At 29.9% G+C, this 19635-nt stretch overlaps 1 long non-coding RNA gene across 1 annotated transcript; it reads left to right on the top strand.

The window, feature by feature from the left end:
• The first annotated feature begins 14540 nt into the window (after nucleotides 1-14540).
• LOC124419654 lies at nucleotides 14541-19629 on the top strand. The gene is made up of 3 exons (XR_006940745.1): nucleotides 14541-14698; nucleotides 16381-16541; nucleotides 16621-19629. It is a non-coding gene; the product is annotated as an uncharacterized LOC124419654 (long non-coding RNA).
• The last annotated feature ends 6 nt before the right edge of the window (nucleotides 19630-19635 follow it).

Raw genomic sequence — 19635 nt, 5'->3', positions numbered from 1 at the left:
CAGATCCCTTTTTAATATTTTAATTCTGTTAGAAGTATTTTAATATAGGTTATTGCTTTCTAAAAAAATAAAATAATTAAAAATTAAATTATTAATTTATTTATTGTTTTGAATCAATAAAACGTTACCTTTCATGAACATTTTTTAAATAACTTGGAATTAGACCGTCTTTAAAGATCTGAAATTACTAAGTCATGAATTATTTTTAAAATTATTTACAGTCACTAACGATAGAAACATCTTAACGACCCTATACTATTTTTTGTTTGCTTTCCTCTAATTAAGGAGTTATATACTTTCAAAAACTTAAGAATATTAGTATCATATAAAGGTCATTGACAGACCTGGTGTTAATAACTAAAAACGTACCTATAATTAGAATAATTAAATCCAAAGATATATGAAAATGAATAAAATTGTATTTAAAATTGTAGTTTTTAAAATATTTGATTTTAATATTAAATATCTTATATGGGCAATTTCGTTTCAAGTGACCTGACCCAAGTCAAAAATAAATTATGTATAAAACAGTTGTATTAATTTGAATATAATGATTCAAGCTAACGTTTAAATACTTTAAGTAAAATTTTAATGTATTTTTTTGTTACGATAATGATATACAAATAAAATTTTAGCTCAAAGTGATCATACGTAATCAAGAAACGGGACCTAAACACGCAAATAAAAATTAAATTGAAACGCGCAAATAAAAAACATTGAAAGTTAAGATTTAACTCAAATAAATCTAAATAGGTTAAAAATGCAATGTTCATCAAATGAAAGCCGAAACGTATAACTTGAAAAAGTCTTTAAATGCTTATAACTCCTAAACCAATTAAGAGAGAGACGATATTTAATATAAAAATATTTAAAAACGAAGACTAATATGTTGACTTCGTTTAAAAAAAAATGGAAATGGAAGCCGTTTAGAGTTGTTAATTTATTCCTAATATAGTATTTTAATGTAATATATGACAACTTTTTAATTTTATTTACATAATCCTTATAATTACCTTGTAAAAGTAATTATCTTACTTTTTGGTATATATTTAATAAACTTCACCAATTAACAAAACCTTCTTAAATGTTTTTTAACAGTTGACTTTTAACATAACCCCATGTCTATATTAGACAAATATTTCTTACGATACTTGACAAAACGTCGACTGAAAAATTGTCAGTTTTTTGTTTATTGGCATGCATAGGGGTTACAAAATGCCGATTTTATCACGACAACCCACAGATAATTTTATTGAAATAATGCTATATTTAATAAAAACGATTAAAATTAAATGCAAATTTTGTAAATAAACACTAATTTCACTAAAACCTATGTTTAAAATGAATTTTAATAGCACAAAAACAAAATTATACACAAATTTTACGGTAAAATGACGTTTATTATCAAGACAACGTTGTCTAAACAATTGTTTAGACAACACTGTTATAACGAGGTTATAACGCTAATAAATGCCGTCTGTACTGGCTAATTTGTTATCATGATAACAATTTGACATTTAGCATAATAAATATTTGTCTAATATAGACACGGGGTAACAGTGTCATATTATTTCTTATTGCTAAATATTCACAATATATTAATTACACTATTTTTCTATGAATATTAAATTCAATAACTCATTTAAGTTTTACAATAAATAATTTAAATTGAACATGACTGGACAAAACACAAAACATCACTGAACTTTGCCAAATTTCTGCATTATTTATTTTTATTTTTTTCGCGTTCACGCAAAAAATGGAATATTTATATTTTTGTTTTTGAGTTCTTCTTACTATCATCCGGAAGTAACCTTAAAGTATACTTTCAGAAATCAATGTATTTTGTTTTTGTAAAATGTATGCTCTCGTCTGACTATCATCATATAAAGGTCATTGACAGACCTGGTGTTAATAACTAAAAAAGTACCTATAATTAGAATAATTAAATCCAAAGCTATATGAAAATTAATAAAATTGTATTTAAAAAGGGTGGTTTTTAAAATATTTGATTTTAAAAATAAAATATTTGATTTTTAATATTTAAAAACGAAGTCTAATATGTTGACTTCGTTTAAAAAAATGGAAATGGAAGCCGTTTAGAGTTGTTAACTTATTCCTAATATAGTATTTTAATGTAATATATGACAACTTACTTTTTAATTTTATTTATATAATCCTTGTAATTACCTTGTAAAAGTAATTATCTTATTTTTTGGTATATATTTAATAAACTTCACCAATTAACAAAACCTTCTTAAATGTTTTTTAACCGTTGACTTGACAAAACACTGTCATATTATTTCTTTTTGCTTAATATTCACAATATATTAATTACACTATTTTTCTATGAATATTAAATTCAATAACTCATTTAAGTTTTACAATGAATAATTAAAATTGAACATGACTGGACAAAACACAAAACATCACTGACTTTGCCAAATTTCTGCATTATTTATTTTTATTTTTTTCGCGTTCACGCAAAAAAATGGAATATTTATTTTTTTGTTTTTGTACTCTTCTTACTATCATCCGGAAGTAACCTTAAAGTATACTTTCAGAAATCAATGTATTTTGTTTTTGTAAAATGTATGTTCTCGTCTGACTATCATCCACAAGTGACTACAATCCACACTTCCAGATGAATAAAATACAACATTAATGTGAAAACTTTTCAAACTGTCTTTCAGAAGTGACATAAACATACAAATCAAGAAGATACAAATTAGGAAACAATGTATTTTTTTATTGTAAAATGAGTGTTCTTACCCAACTATCATTCAGAAGTCACTAAAACGTATACTTCCAGATGAAAAAAATTCAACAGTCATGGTTTTTTGTTTAAGCAAAATGGATACACTCTTCTAACTATCATTCGGAAGTAACTTAAAAGTGCGTTCTCGTCTGACAATTGTCCAGAAGTGTTTATGACGTAGCGTCTGGGGTGATGCGCAATAGTTTTGTCTTCTAAGTGTTTGAAGGGACACTTCGCTGTTTATACTCTTTAGATGTATATGTGTAATGAATCACACAGAAAAAAGATCAAAATCAGTTATCTATATATATAAAATTCTAACGTTACTGACTGACTGACTGACTGACTGATTGACTGATTCATCATCGCACAGCCTAAACGGTTAAAGCTAAAGAGCTGAAATTGTCTGTTGGTTTAAATGCCTTGTTTATATTGTGTTTTATTTCGTTTTAGCGTGTTGTTGTTCTTTTTGTTTAGCTTTTGATGTAATAATAATGTAGTCGGGAAAAAATTTAAAATTATAAAAGATGTTTAAAATACACTATGGTGAGGGTATATAAGATTCGGCACAGCGAATATAGCACTCTTACATGTTTTTTTCTGTTCTCGTATTCACAAACTATGTATCTTTTCTCTTGTCAACATTTTCAGTGGTCTCTTACCATATACATCATTATTTAGCAATGTAAAAAAGTTTTGTTCAAAGAATTTTTTGCTAAAATTGTATGATGATTGTTTAAATCAATGTACTTTCTCAACTAAATCATTTTCAATACATTGCACATTGGGGTCTCCAATTAGTTTTTTCCATTTTCATTGTATAGGCTTTTATACATTTTTTTATTTTTTAAAATCATAACTTTTTTGTACAAAACTAATATAAACATTTAATATAATATTTTTAAAATAATCCTTTTCGACATCAATATACTATTGTTATGTACATACATATGTGTTTCAGCGTCAATCCGATAAGGTTCAGTGCAAATACACAAAAAGAATAAAACACAAAGGATTAGTTAGCGGTTTACTCGTTAGTTTTATTATAGTTTTCCATCAAAGATATAAACTAACGGTAGTAAATCATTTGAATTGACACTTAGAGAAAAATACCGCAAATAGTTCATTTGTACTTAACATTACCGCCCTTGCAACATTTAAAGTGTTGTTATAATAAATGTCGAGCAATTAAGGGCTCCCGTGGGCTGTATTTTTATTTTTGAATGAGTCATTAAGGATTGAATCTTTAATCATTGAATCTCAATGATGTGTCGTTAAGGACTCAATTTTTATACCCTACATCACTTTAATGGGGAGGGTGTATTGGGTTTATGCTGATGTTTGTAACATACAAAAATATTTGTCCTATACCCACCTTAAAGTATACAAATCGGCTTAGAATCATTTTCTAAGTCGATTAAGCTATGTCCGTCCGTCCGTTCGTCTGGCTGGCTGTCTATGTAAACCTTGTGCAACAAGCCTGACTCTGGTAAGAGCAAATTACGTAAATATTCTTCTTTCCTTCTTGTACAATTGTATTAATACAGCGCTAGGGATTCACGTTCTTCGCAAAAATATTCGAATTTTATTTAAGATCTTTTTAAATCCTTGAACACGTGTTTTATTACCCATTAATTAACCCTTCCAGTGTAATCGCATAAAATGTTCAAAGAAAAAGACTTGGTCAATTCAAATTAAAAAAATTAATTTATATCTGTATAATCAAAGCCGATCAATTAAATACATATAGGAAATGTTTGATAGATTCCCATCGACAATACATTTTTGTCATTACACGCATAAAAAACAATGAATTACGTCGAGTAGTATACCATTATCAAGTCGTCCAGAATTGCTGTCAATACAGGACGACAGAGAAATGCTGAGGAAATACCGAAGGAACCTTTATCTATCGGCTCCAAAAATTAACAACGAACTCAGGACAGTCCTGTGAATAAAAGTTAGTTTCAAAATTGGGCGCAAAGTACTAGGGAGCTATAATTTGTATGGTCAAATACCAAGGTGGAAACCGCTCATATCAGAGTTAATTGATGTTAAGTGTCTTTACTCCGCAAATAGACTCACAATTAGAATATGGGATTCTGGAAAGAAGTTATCTTCGACGACGAGACAAATATAGTATTTTTGACTTAAATGGTCGTCAAATGGTATGGCGAAAGCTTGGAGATGCCTTGGAATTATCTAACTTAAAACTAACTGTAAAGGACCCAAGTTGCTCTGTCATATTTGACTGAACGACAAGTATTCATACACGTAGGAATCATTCTGTAATATTGGGTACAGCAACTGTCGACAGATATTAACCGGTTCTGTAAAGAGTATTAAATCATTTCCTACGAAAGGAAAGATATGTGCCAACTAAAAATAGATACATTTCCAACATGGAAACATAATGAACCCAGATGATCTTGGAACTAATTAGTTTATCAATCTGTAATACAACTGTAACTAATAAAAATTGTAAAGCACTAATTTCATTTCGTCTACTATAAAGCACTACCTACACTTAGTGTAACCTTTTAAGAGGTAATATTTAAATATACAGTGTCTCTCATCAGTAATCGAATTTAATGTATTAAGAAAACAGACATCATTTTATAATAGATTTTGTGGGAAAAATAAATAAATATAATAAATAAATAAATAAATAAATATATAAATAAATAAATAAATAAATATAAATAAATAAATAAATAATTATTTGGTTTTTATGTCTCGGTTAACCAGTTTATAAAAAAATAATTTTTTATTGTGTATCACATTTTTAAACATTTTGGACACAAAATTTTAAATATTAAATAAAACAAAAGCTATGAAATATGAAGTTTGGGGTTTGGACCATTTTAGAAATTTTTAGATTATTTTGTAATTTATATGCCCCTTATAATACACTAAAAGTCGTTTTACGGACCAGAATATCTTAAATATATCGCAATAATCTCGAAATTATGGAATTTTTGAGACCAATTTCAAAAAGATTGCATACAATATATTTATTACATATTGTACTAAGATCAAGATCTTCAATCGCTGCAGCGCGCTGATAGGTAACTGAGGTCCTTTTTAAAAATATTTTTTATTTTTCCCATATTTAGTACATTTATGATATTATGCATGTATTGCAAGGTCAATTTATCCCGTATATGACTATTTAATTCCATGTACCTAGCTAATCAATGACAACTTTAAATCTGTATTAGAATGCTTTCTTATGATCAAAGCTCTAAAAGAATTCATTCCCTAATTCTTTTTTTTTTTTTTTGAAATTGAGTTATATTTAAAAGAATTAGCAATTCTTCAAACTCATTCCCTCTGATTTAATTCCTACAATTAATTCTTAAAGCTTTCGATGTAGTTGAATTAATTCTAAAATGAATTAATTCTTATAGAATGTTAAATTTCTTATGAATGAATTAATTTTGTTTGCATTCAATCTGTTACAAATTGAATTAAAAAATTTCAAAAATTCCTATTGATTTTTAAATTCCCTCTGAATAATAAAATTTTTGTTTTAATTCAATCTAATACAAATTGAATTTAATATTTTTAAAACCATTCAATTTAAAATAGATTGAATGAAGGTTTTGTTTCATAATTCAAAAGCATTCTGTATATTAACAAGTAAGAGTGCTATATTCGGCTGTGCCGAATCTTATATACCCTTCACCATAGTGTATTTTAAACATAATTGATCTTACAGTCTAGTTAATAAAAACATTAAAAAAATTTGAGTCGATTTAAGCCGAATGTTTCGGCTTAAATCGGCGGCGGCTAAGCTCCGGCTCGAATCCGGTCGACTTCGACCTCTGATTCATTGCTGGTAAACGTTGACGAGACGTAGATTTTGTTTTTGTTTATCGTAAAAAAATTGTTTTAAAAAGCACTTGGAAAAAATTTGTGTTAGTTTTAAATTTCAAACTTACATTATTCGCATATAAAATTATTGTACAATAACTCACAATCTACTCTCATCAATTGAAAACGTTTTAAATACTTTTTTCTATTCATTAAAAAATAGATTTGCAAAGCAAAAGGGAAAATTATTTTATTTTAACAAAAAATGCAAATCATATTTTTTTGCTGTGTATACTTTGTATGTTTGGATTCCAATCATACAAAAAAATACACAGCTGAATAAAACCAAATACATCTAAACACACGTGTACATCTTTTTCTATATACAGTGTTATTGTTGCTTTTATAATAATTTTTTGATGAAATTTTCAGAGGTTGTCTTGGATTTTTGCTCATAACTCCGTTATTTACCGACCGATTTTGCTGATTTTAAATAGCGATCTTCTCGAAAGCATGTCTAATAGAATTATTGAAGATTCGGATCTCGCCGATATCTGGGGTCCTCTAAAAACTGATTTCAACAGACAGACAGACGGACATGGCTTAATCGACTCCGCTATCTATAAGGATCCAGAATATATATACTTTATAGGGTCGGAAAATTATATTATAGAAATTACAAACGGAATGACAAACTTATATATACCCTTCTCACGAAGGTGAAGGGTATAAAAATTGTATTAAACATTTTTTCTTTCATTCAATTTGTAATAGAAGGAATTAAAAAAATAACAGTGATCATTCAATTGAATTTATTCCTATAAAAAATGAATTCTCTTAGGAATTAATTTAATTGAATATAAATCCTAGGAATTCAGCTTAAGAATTTAAATTAAAAGAATGATTTTAAAGAATCTTTCAAAAGTTTAATGCTGAATTAAAAATATAGGGAATTAAGTCCAAATAGAATTAATTCTTCCAAGCTTTGTTTATGATATATTAGAGTGGGTCTGTCTCTATGGAAAAAAAGTTGTGTTAGTCACCCCCTAGGATTAAAGATATGTTAATAACATTTCCAAAAATATAAAAATATACACATTTTTACCACGCTTAGAATTACCGCCCTTTTTGTTTTTTATATATTAAGTCGTCATTTTAAGTCCGATCGTTACATATGATAAATCAATATTAAAGGCTCGGCTGTAGCTACATTTCACCCTTAGACGATTTTTAAATTAAAACATTCTATGCCCGACTTCTGATATCTCGGATCCTTTCCCAAAATCTGAAATTGTGGCTTTACAATAATAAAGAACATTTAATTATATGAAATATAGGCTTTTGAAATGCTTACTTTTATGCATAAACAGATAGGTATTTAAAAATAATCATATATTCATTATCATCCGTTCTCACAATAAATAATTCATTTGCCATTAAAAACCTCCGAAAATTTTTTTTTGAAAATGTATTATAAAACTATTACTTGTTTCAGTTACAAACCCTTCTAAATCCTACTTCCTATCAAAAAAGAGGAATATTTATTATAAACCAGTATGGTGGTTTAGCTTTATACATCCGACTTGTAAATTTTCCAGATAATTCGATATGTTTCATTTTACCCAAGGACGGATTAAATCGGTCCATTCTCTATAATGGCTTCAAGGTCGTTAATAACCATTTCAAAGAATGGTTAAGTTTTTTTGCTTTCCTTATTTTAGATAGAGACTATTGAATATAGTCCCTCGATAAATATTCTAGATCCTTATAGATAGCGGAGTCGATTTAGTTATGGCCGTCTGTCTGTCTGATTTTACGGGATTTCGGGATTACATGAATTTAATTATTTTATATAAGAAAATCTTCAAATCATCATGTTTGTAAAGAAAATGTTTAATTTTGTTTAAATTTTTTAACAAAATATGTATTTTAATTAAAACAATCTAAGTAATTAATTATAATTTTTAAATAAAAACTTTTGAAATTTCATAATTTCTTAAACTTGTTAAATACATACTTCCTAAATAAAAACAAGTAAGAAATTATAGTCGGGAGAGGCAGACCATATACCTACCTACACCTGTTACGAAAAGTAAAATGTGAATTGGTTTTCATAATAAAACATTTAATTTTAATTATACTTAAGCCGTTGATTGTTGAATAGAATTGTGGACAATTAAGTCAAATTTTGAAGATGGCTTTTTATAGAGGCTATGGTCAAATGAAGCCCTATAATTATAAAATTTATGTATAAATTTATATATGTACATTAAACATAATTATGAACGGGTTCAGTTGTATGGGAGCTAGGTGAAATAATGGACCATTTGCAATAGGTTTCGCTTCCGGAACCATAAATAATCATGTGCCAAATTTCATTGAATTATCTTAAAAATTTCGACCTATAAATTGATTACAATGTTTACAAGTCCTATTGGGGGATTCAGTTGTATGGGAGCTAAGTGAAATAATGAACTAATCTTAACCATTTTCAATATGCTATGTCGCTGAGACAATAGAATATAACGTACTAAATTTCATAAAAATTGACATAAATGGACTCATAAAATTATTCTAAGCCGATTGTTATACTTCAAAGTGGGTATAGGACTAATATTATTATGCGTTACAAACCCATTATACCCTTCCCCCAAAAGTGGTGTAGGGTATAATAAATATAAAGTTCCGAAGTTGGACGTAAGCATTTTTAAAACCTCATACTATTCCATGCGAACTATTAATTATAAGATAACCCAATTCAATTATTCGAATATCAATTTAGAAATTTTTCTTTGAAAAAAATTTGGAATTTGTAGAAAGCTTGAAATGCAAAATTTTGATAAATAAAACTTGTATTCTGTACAAAAATGAAATACTACCATCAAAATATTGTAATGTATTGATACTAATTTTTTTTTTTTCGGAGGAGGTCCTATTAGGTTTTTTGATCTCATTTTTATCGAAATTTGCAGCCCAAATCTAACTCGCGTTTTCAATTTACAGACACAGAATTTGTATACTTTTTGGGTCTATTACCAACATTTGGTAATAGACCCACGTACGAAGTTTTTTTAAAATCGGTCATCCTTAACCCATAAACTGTGGAATTCAAAGTCTAAATTTTGCTATATTTGGGAATTCTCAATGTACCATATCGAAATAATATTCATTTGTAGGTGATATTTACCAAAAAAATATTGAAATTTATCGTCTATAGTCCAATATTTAAAATAAAGTGAAAAAACAAAATTAACCCTTTGAGGCGCTTGGTAACAATTTAGAACTAATGTTTAAAAATTCGAAAAAAACACTATCTGTTTGAATAATGTCCTATATATTTAGATAATCCTGTTTTTACGGACGATTTCAATCTAATATGTCAAAAATTCAACATGATCAAAAATAATTAATTTATAATTTTTGTATACATAATATATAACTTTTTGTTTTATTTCTGTTATTTAGGGTTGTTAATTATTCGTGTTTAAAATTAATTATTCGAATAAAAACTTACGATATTTTTTTTACTCGAGTAGTCGACTAAATTTTAAAAATTATTTGAATATCTGAACGAATAACGAATAAAAGTTTTTATTCGAATACTTTAATAAAATATCGATAAAACTTGCCAATCACTACCATAATCTAGAGAGTAAAGAAATATATGTACATTTCATCAGCTACTTAAGATATCTTACATTTACCATAAAAAGATGGGGGTGTATTGTTTTGTCATTCCGTTTCTAGCTCCTCTAGCCTGGAGTGAACATTTTCATTGTCTTCACCGGATATAAATGTAGCAAACTTCTTCCTCATTTCTTCTACGGTACCACTAGCATATAGATCTAATTCTTCCAGATATTGCACCAATTCATCCTTTCGTAGGGTATATGCCCAGGACATACGCACCATGATTTCTTGTCTCTTCTTTTATTACCTCCAAATTTTCCACAGATATTCTCTATAGGTAAGGTTTGTTGTTATTGAAAATGGGCAATATCGGTCCACGTTTTCGGATAGCCCCCATACAAGTGGACCCCCGTTTCAAAAGAGCGAGTATAGCTTTGAAATTCGACATAAATAAGTTTCATCCAAAATCTCCCTACCAAATTTTATAAAATGACTATATCGCTAGTTACCGTTTTCAAAATAACTATACGTAATTTTGTAGGGATCGGTCCATAATTGACCCCACCCCATAAAATGACTATAGCGCTGATTACCATTTTCAAAATAACTATACGTAATTGCGTAAGGATCTGTCCATATTTAATATGATGTTTATAATAACATCGATATATGATAATAAAATATTCATAAATATCAAAGTTTGTTTATATGGAAATGATTTAATGGTGGGTATAAAAGATTCGGCATAGCCGAATATAACACTCTTACTTGTTATTTTTTAATATTTTAGTTTTATTTTATTTAAATTTATAAAGATATTTGACATTTTCATATCAATAATGCCCGTTAAATTAAATTATTATTAGCGCCATCTATTGGACAGTAGTAAATGCTAATTATAAAACACAGCACTGCTGTTAATATAACAGCTTTTTTTAAACAGAGATGCCAAAATAAAAACGCAATATATCAGTTTAATTACAATTGGAACCACAACCGCTGTCGACAAGAACTTTTCATACATTTATTTTGAAGACCAAAATATTGTGTTGTGGTTGAGATATATTATATAGATTAGGAGTGCCCAAAAGTTCCTTATGTAAGAGTAAATACTAACAGAAAAACATATATTTATTTAACATTTATTGTTGCAATAATTCTCCCATTTGTTTTGCAAATCTATTTTTTAAAGAATAGAAAATAGTTACTTGAACGTTTTCAATTTTATGATAGTAGTTTGTGAGTAGGGATGTTAATATCGAAAATCCCGGGATTAGCAAAATAAATGCCGGGATTTTTTTTCGGGATTAGAATATCCCGAAACCCGGGATTTTTTCAAAATAAATCCCGAGATTTGGTTAAAAAGATGTATTTTCTCTTTTAAGCCATAATTTCATAAATTTGCAAATTACAATCTTATTTAATTTCTGATTTATGCAAAGCAAAATTCAGCTCAGCTAGTTCTATATATATAATTGAACGTTTTGTGGTGGTAGTATGATTCCATACACATAGCACATATAAAAATTGATTTATTTATTTCGTTTATATACCCTCCACCTTCGTGAGAAGGGTATATAAAGTTTGTCTGTCATTCCATTTGTAATTTCTATAATATAATTTTCCGACCCTATAAAGTATATATATTCTGGATCCTTGTAGATAGAGGAGTCGATTAAGCCATATCCGTCTGTCTGTCTGTTGGAATCAGTTTTTTGGGGTTCCCAGATATCGGCGAGATCCGAATCTTCATAAAATTGAGTTAGATATGCTTTCGAGAAGATCGCTATTTAAAATCAGCAAAATCGGTCTATAAATAACGGAGCTACGAGCAAAAATCCGAGACAACCTCTGAAAATTTCACCAAAAAAGCCACATTTTTTTCATGCTTTGTTTAAAAAGCAACAACAACACTGTGAATTGAATAAAGATGTACATGTGCATGTGGAGGTGTATTGGGTTTTATTTAGCTGTGTATTTAAACCCTACACCACTTTAGTGGGGAGGGTATATTGGGTTTGTGCTGATGTTTGTAACATACAAAAACATTCGTCCTATACCCACCTTAAAGTATACCAATCGGCTTAGAATCATTTTCTGAGTCGATTAAGCTATGTCCGTCCGTCTGGCTGGCTGTCCATGTAAACCTTGTGCGCAAGGTACAGGTCACAATTTTCAAGATAATTGGTTGAAATTTGGCACACATGCTTCTTTTGGACGATGCCTATTGAAAATGGTTAAAATCGGTCCTTTATTTCGACTAGCCCCCATACAAACGTACCCCCCAAATAGGGCCCTTTGGCTTATAATTAATTTAAACAAGTAGGAAAGTATAGTCGGGCATGGCCGACCATATAATACCCTACACCATGGGTATATTTTTAAAATTTTTACTTCTTATAAAGAAACTTTTATGTTGAATATTATTCCAAAATATTTAAGCAATTTATTGATAAAAAAAACTAAATGAGGCTTTATATAGGTCAAATATGGGCCGATCCTCGGTAAATTTGGGAAAAGGATATATTTTTAAATAACAGTTAGTTTTGTTGAGTTTCATTGCGATACAAATGGCTACATGTCTATTTTAGACGTTTAAGATATTTTTTGAAGGGGGGTTTGTATGAGGGCTAGTCAAATAAGGGCCGATCCTTACGAAAATCTGCAGTGTCATTTATACTTATATAAAACTTATTTGTACCAGTTTTTAGAGAGATAATAGAATATTTGACGTAATTATGGCATAAAAAGTTCAAATCGGGAGGTACGGTTGTATGGGGGCTAGGTGAAATAATAGACCGATTTCAACTATTTGCAATAGGCTTCGTCCCTGTGCCAAAAAATATGCTTGGTCCAAATTTCATCAAATTATCATGAAAATTGCGGCCTGTACCTTGCGCACAAGGTTTACATGGACAGCCAGCCAGCCATCCAGCCATCCAGACAGACGGTCGGACGGACAGACATGTCTTAATCGACTCAAAAAATGATTCTGAATCGATCGGTATACTTTAAGGTGTATTGGACCAATATTTTTGTATGTTACAAACATCAGCACAAACGAATAAACCCTCCCCACTATAATGGTGTAGGGTATAATGATCTATTATGTTAACAAAAGTCGACAAAACTTAGTTTTATAGAACTTTAAATGACACTACCGATTTTTGTAATGATCGGGCTTCATTTGACCCTATGCCCCATACAAACTCCCCTTCAGAAAATGACTTAAAGGTCAAAATTCACTTACAAACACTAATAACACTTTAAAATTCTACATAAATAATATTGAAGAAGACTTAACTCCCCCTACCAACATTTTTAAGGATATGGCCATATTTTGCCCTACTCCCCTTTGAGCCCTCTTAAAAAATCTCTCTTTTTTGTCAAAAAAGTAAAAATATTCCGAAATAAAGTTAAAAAAAACAAACCAAATGCTTTATTTTTTTAAATAATCCCCATTTTTAACATACATACTGACTGGTGTAGGGTATCATATGGTCGGCTACGCCCGACTATACATTCATACTTGTTTTTGTATGATTGCATGCTGTTCTGTTCTCACGAAGGTAAGTGGGTATAACAAGAACAAGGAGATAAATGTAATATGTTGGTAATACATCTGATATTTGTTTGAGGGTGGTAATACAGTTTGACGGTGGTATTACAGTACAACGGTTAATATTTCTTTCTGCTACATTTTATATTTGTTCGTGTGTATGTTATGTGTGACATGTGTGCAGAGATACAAAATAAATAAAAACTGTTTTTTAAAACATACTTGGTGAAGGGTATATATTACTTGTTATCACATCGAAATACTGGTAAGTATACACATTCTGTGTATGTAAGTTGAAAACACGAGTTAAAAGGCACATTCTATTTTGCATATTTGCATACAAATTTAGACAATAAGAACTAAAAGACCATTACAATATTGTAATGGATGTCACAGTCGGATACAAACATTAATTTCCAATACAAGAAGATTTTGCATTTCAAACTTTCTTGTTCTGAATGTACATGCATACAATTTTCAATAAATACTACGAATATGGTATGTTCCTAAATTTCAAATATTTTTGAAATAAATCATTAGTTTCCATAGAACAGTATGAGGTTAAAAAGTTTTAGAGTTTTTCTATAAAAAAATATAATTAATTGGATTGTTTTAATTTAAATACATTATCAGTGTAAAGTAAATGGGAGGGGAAACCCTTGCCATAATAATACCTTTGGTTCGTGTATTTTACACCTTATGTTAAAATGCCATCTGGCATCCCCATATTCTCCCCACATTTTGCCTTCGGGACATACTGGCATCTCCCTGATACGCTAATATTCTCTATTGCCTGGCAACTCATTAATGTACTTATTTGTTTGGTTCAGGAGGCAAGTTAAAAGAAGAAAAGTTACAAAAATAATATCCCGATAAGAAAATAACAAACTAAAAATTGTGAAAGATCGTGTCAAAAACCTAACTAAATAATGAGTGTAAGTAAACTCCTAACAATAAAATATAATATTTTGGAAATTTTTATAAAAAAAACTTTGGTGATAAAAAAAAACATGGTGGTTCAAAGAAAAAAAAAAAAACAGTACCACATTATATAAGCAGCGTGTTTCTTCCTAATTCATTCTTCCTTCCCAAAAAAAACAGGTAATATTCGTTTTAAGGCTTTACCATACAAAAGTGAGATTTGTTTCAGGGTATAAAAACTGGTATGAATACCAGTGCCCGGTCCTGCCTCGAGCCATTTGTGTATCATCACAAGAGGGAAATATTTAATAGCGCATGAAAAGTCGACAATACGACTTTCCTATCAAAACAAAAAAAAATCGCTTATACGACTTTTCTCCAATGTTGTCAATTGTGTGTTTTCCCATTTCTATACATTCTATGCAAAGCAGGGTCATCGACTCTTGTATGGGATCCTATGGTCGAAACAATAAGTCGACTTTTTGCAAGTATATGTTGTTATTTCGACTGTCATCATTTTCATAAAAAATCAAGTTTAAAAATCATATTTGATTTGAATTTCATTTCTCAAAAAAAAAAAAATTGCTTGATTTGTATTTTGTATGTTTTCCCTAAATATTACTGAGAACTTTTTCAAATAAAAACCAATATTAATAAAAAAAAAACAAAAATAATTTTTAAACTAAAAATCCAAAATAGAAATCACACTATGATTTTTATGTTTTGAAATTAATTATAAAAATCAAAATGAGATTTTTACGTTAAAAAAAAAAAAATGAAAAAAAATCGAAATTTAATAGAAATTATTAATAAATTGGCAAAATTGATTTAAGTAATAATGTTCCCGTCTTCCAAGTTTGCCGAAATTTAGTAGTCATGCGTACATCAAGTGACCATGCAATATTATGTTCGAATATTCGAAGATAGATTCGAAGTCCTGTTCGAAAAAATTTTTATGCTCTTAAAATTATTTCCAAATCATAAAAATCAAAAATAAAATTCCCCAAAATTCGAACTTAAGTTTGAGAAAATTTCGAAGCGGTTAAAACTAATAAACTTAGCCCGAATTGGTTGAAATTTTGATGACAATATAATATTATGTCCAAATATTCGAAATTAGGTTTGAAAATTCGAATTTATATCCAAAACAATTTAAAATTGTTAAATGTTCTCAAAATCATGGGGATCCACAGAAATATAAATAAAGGTCCATTTGAGGTCAATTTCCTACATTTTTCAAACTTAACAAAAAACTTATTTTTATTTTATTTTACAAAAATTAAAAGTCTTTTGATTTTCATTTTTTCCGCTTTTCAAATTAAAAATCATTGTTTGCTTTCCATTTCTAGTTTGAAAAAAAAAAAACTCCGGTGCGGGTATTATAAAAAAATACAAATAATTTTTCCATTGAAACAAATAGAATAAAACTCAAAAATGATTGTTATTTTCAATTTTTATTATAAAAATCAAGAAACAAAAGTTTATTGAAGAAATCGATTAAAATAGATCTAGAAAATATTTTGGTGCATAAAAATATTTCTAGGACGTTTCTCTCATACTGATTTTTTAAGTTGAAAATTTCTTCGATAATAATTATTTTCCGTCTCTGGATTGAACACCAAAAGAGAAAATTCAAACGAATTTGGTTTTTCTTCAATTTTCCCTTGATATTAATTTACTTTCTCCTTCCCTTTAGCAAAGACCTTGAAGAATTTTGACTTCAAATCGTTTAATGTCGTGAGTCCAATGAATAAATAATGAAAATACCTCGTCAGAAACTACTATATACATATTTACTAATGGAAAACAAAGCTTTTCGATAGTCCTTAAGATGTTGGGATTCGATGAACTTATAATGTAAGTATAATAAATATAGTCACCTACAAAATACCTTCTAATTCTTTCCACTTATTCGCCGAATACGCATCCAAAATAGGAAACAAAATTCGATTGGTACGCAGAGATGAATCCAACACGATCAGTAAGTAAAAGTTTTCTTCTTTCCTTCTTGTAGTCAATATTATAATAAGAGTTAGGAGACTAGAATATCTATATAATGTTGTTCTGAAAACAGGAGCAAAAAAGTTGTTTTTTTCTCTGATGCGTTTTCCTCTATAATAATTTCAATATAAACTAGTCAGCAGTATTGTTTACTCTGATAGATAGTCAATTATGTGTTTCTGAGGAAGCCCTAGTTGATTCTTTTCGTCCATTTTGTTCACACCTGCTGTAAGATCAGACTCAGATTTTGTTATTGTGCTAGGTGACTAACGACTCCCAGTGTCTAGATGTCATAGTTTCGTTAGCACTAAAAGGAGACGCACTATTGGCACAATGACAGTTACAAAATGTAACTAGCTTAAAAATGTTGGCTTTTGGTGTGACCGAACGACGAATATCTACTATAAACATATACTACTAACTGAGTAATTTAATTGAATGTGTTAAAAGAAAAACAACATCGGTTGATTGGTAACTTAAATAGTGCTATTGTTTTCCTCTATTGCCTACAAAATACTAAACCAAAAAAAATTACAAACTTACATTAGCTTCAAATTCAAGATTAACTTCAAATTCATAATATTAAAACTAGCAGAAAGAGATATATATATAATAAGTTTTAAATTTTCAAAAAAAAAAAAGTCAAATTCAAAATAGTCTTTTACTATACTAAGCAAAAATAATTCCTTCCTATGAGATTTAAAAAGATTAACCTAAACTACAAACTAGTCTTCTTATTCATTAAAGGAACTATTACGTAATCTAATACTAATAAAAAAAGAAAATACAATAAAAAGAAATTCAAATTAAACTATGTACTTATTCAGTAGTATCAAAGTGAACAATTCATTTCCCTATTCCGTTGAGAACCTTATGCTAAATAATAAGAAAAAGAATTAAAAAGAAAAACTAAAACAAAAAAACTTAAATATATAAGAGTGTCGTAGGCGGCGACTATTAGAAAAGATAAACATAACAGTTTCGAGACAGACTATAAAGGTAGGTCTAGGAACAAACTTTTCAGGAAACCATAGCAAAAAAACTTGGTAAGATTTAGAAAAAGGTAGTTACTTATTGTTTAAGGTTTTTGCGTGGTAGATTCCGATTACTTTCCCCTGCAGATCTTCTAGTTCATAGTAGCAATTCCGACCGGACGAACAATGCGACATTTAAGAAACTTCCTACCCATTTTAGCGTTATATAATTTACTCGAGTCGCTAAGTGTAAAGTTACGGCGAAAAACTTCCTGACCCGGACGGAATAGTTACGCACGAGTGGCGTAACTATTCGCCAGGTTTTTCGAATTTCCTCGCGTATTAGTTCTTGTCTTTTCGTTTTAGGTAAAAGGTTCATCTCGGCGTCCTCTATTAGTTCCAGTTTTCTGGCCAATTTATAAACGCTGCCGTGAGTTATCATATTCGTCCCAAACAAAGCAAAGTAGGGAGTCATACCAATCGATGTGTGCACTGATGACCTGAGTGCACACTCTATTTCGGATAGATGGTTGTCCCAATCTCTCTGGTCACTCTTCAAGTAAGATCTTATTGCGGCTAAAATCGATTGGTTGACTCTCTCCGACGCATTGGCTTGGGGTGAATATATAGCTGTTCTCATGTGCTTGATACCAAACAGTTTCGCCATATCTGCAAATTCTTTGGACTGAAACTGACTTCCATTATCGGATAAAATTACCTCTGGGACGCCAAACTTATGGAAAACTTCCGAAACCAAGAAACGAACTACGTTCTTATTATTAGCCTTGGACATAGCCTTCAATAGTACGAATTTCGTAAAGTGATCTAAAACAATAAATATGAAACAATTTCCTGCCTTCGATCGAACATACGGCCCTAAAAAGTCTATATATATATATATATATATATATATCTTTTGAAACGGACGCACTACTTCCGGAAGATTCTCAATCATTAGTGGTCTAACAACCTGGTTACAAGGTTTAAGAGTTTTGTGAAAACCACCATGGCTTGCCGTCGGAGGATTGTGGGCCTTGCTAATAATGTCCTTGCATAACTCAGCGGGCACCCATAATTTCCAAGAAAAATCCTCTGTAAGAACGTCGCCGTTGTAATGTGAGGTACGTTTGTAAACATAATTATCCTCTACTTTCAAATCGGGTAACTGATCTTCATTTTCCTTAATTTCCGACAATAATTCTCGATATTCTTCCGACGAAAAAGACGGGTCCTCTAAATCGATTAGTTGCCTTATATCGGCGGCAATTTCCTCCATGTCGTAACGCGAGAGAGTATCTGGTACAATATTCTTGCTCCCTTGGCGGTGTTCAATCTTGAACGAATAGGATTGTAGTAGCAGGCTCCATCGGGCTAGTCTTCCACTTAATTCTTTATTGGACATCAGCCATTTCAAACTGGAATGGTCCGTAATGACTGTAAAAGCCATTAATTCAATATATGCCCGGAATTTTTTGATGGCCATTACTACTGCCAGACACTCTCGTTCTGTAACCGAGTAGTTCCGTTGCGCTGGTGTTAACTTTTGCGACATAAAGGCAATTGGATGTTCGCCCTCAATTTCATCCTTTTGAAAAAGAACCGATCCGATACCGATGTCCGAAGCGTCGCATTGGACATAAAATGGCTTCGAAAAGTCCGGATGACGTAATACTGGACTAGATGTGAGGGCCACTTTCAATTTATCAAATGCCTTCTTCGCCTCATCTGGGAAAACGAACGTTTTAGATTTTTTGAGCGTTTCAAAAATCGGGTTAGCAATGGTAGCGTAGTCCTTAATAAACCGACGGTACCAGCCGGTAGTTCCCATAAAACCGCGCACTTGTCTGGACGTCTTTGGGTAAGGAAAATCGAGTATCGAGGATATTTTTGCTGGGTCAGGTTTCAATTTGCCTTCTCCAACAATATATCCAAGATACCGAAGTTCCTTAAAACAAAACTGTGATTTTTCGACATTG

Source organism: Lucilia cuprina, chromosome 4 (assembly GCF_022045245.1).
Source record: "Lucilia cuprina isolate Lc7/37 chromosome 4, ASM2204524v1, whole genome shotgun sequence".
Classification (NCBI taxonomy): domain Eukaryota; kingdom Metazoa; phylum Arthropoda; class Insecta; order Diptera; family Calliphoridae; genus Lucilia; species Lucilia cuprina.
Note: the sequence above shows the minus strand (reverse complement) of the source record. Positions and strands in the feature narration are given on the sequence as shown.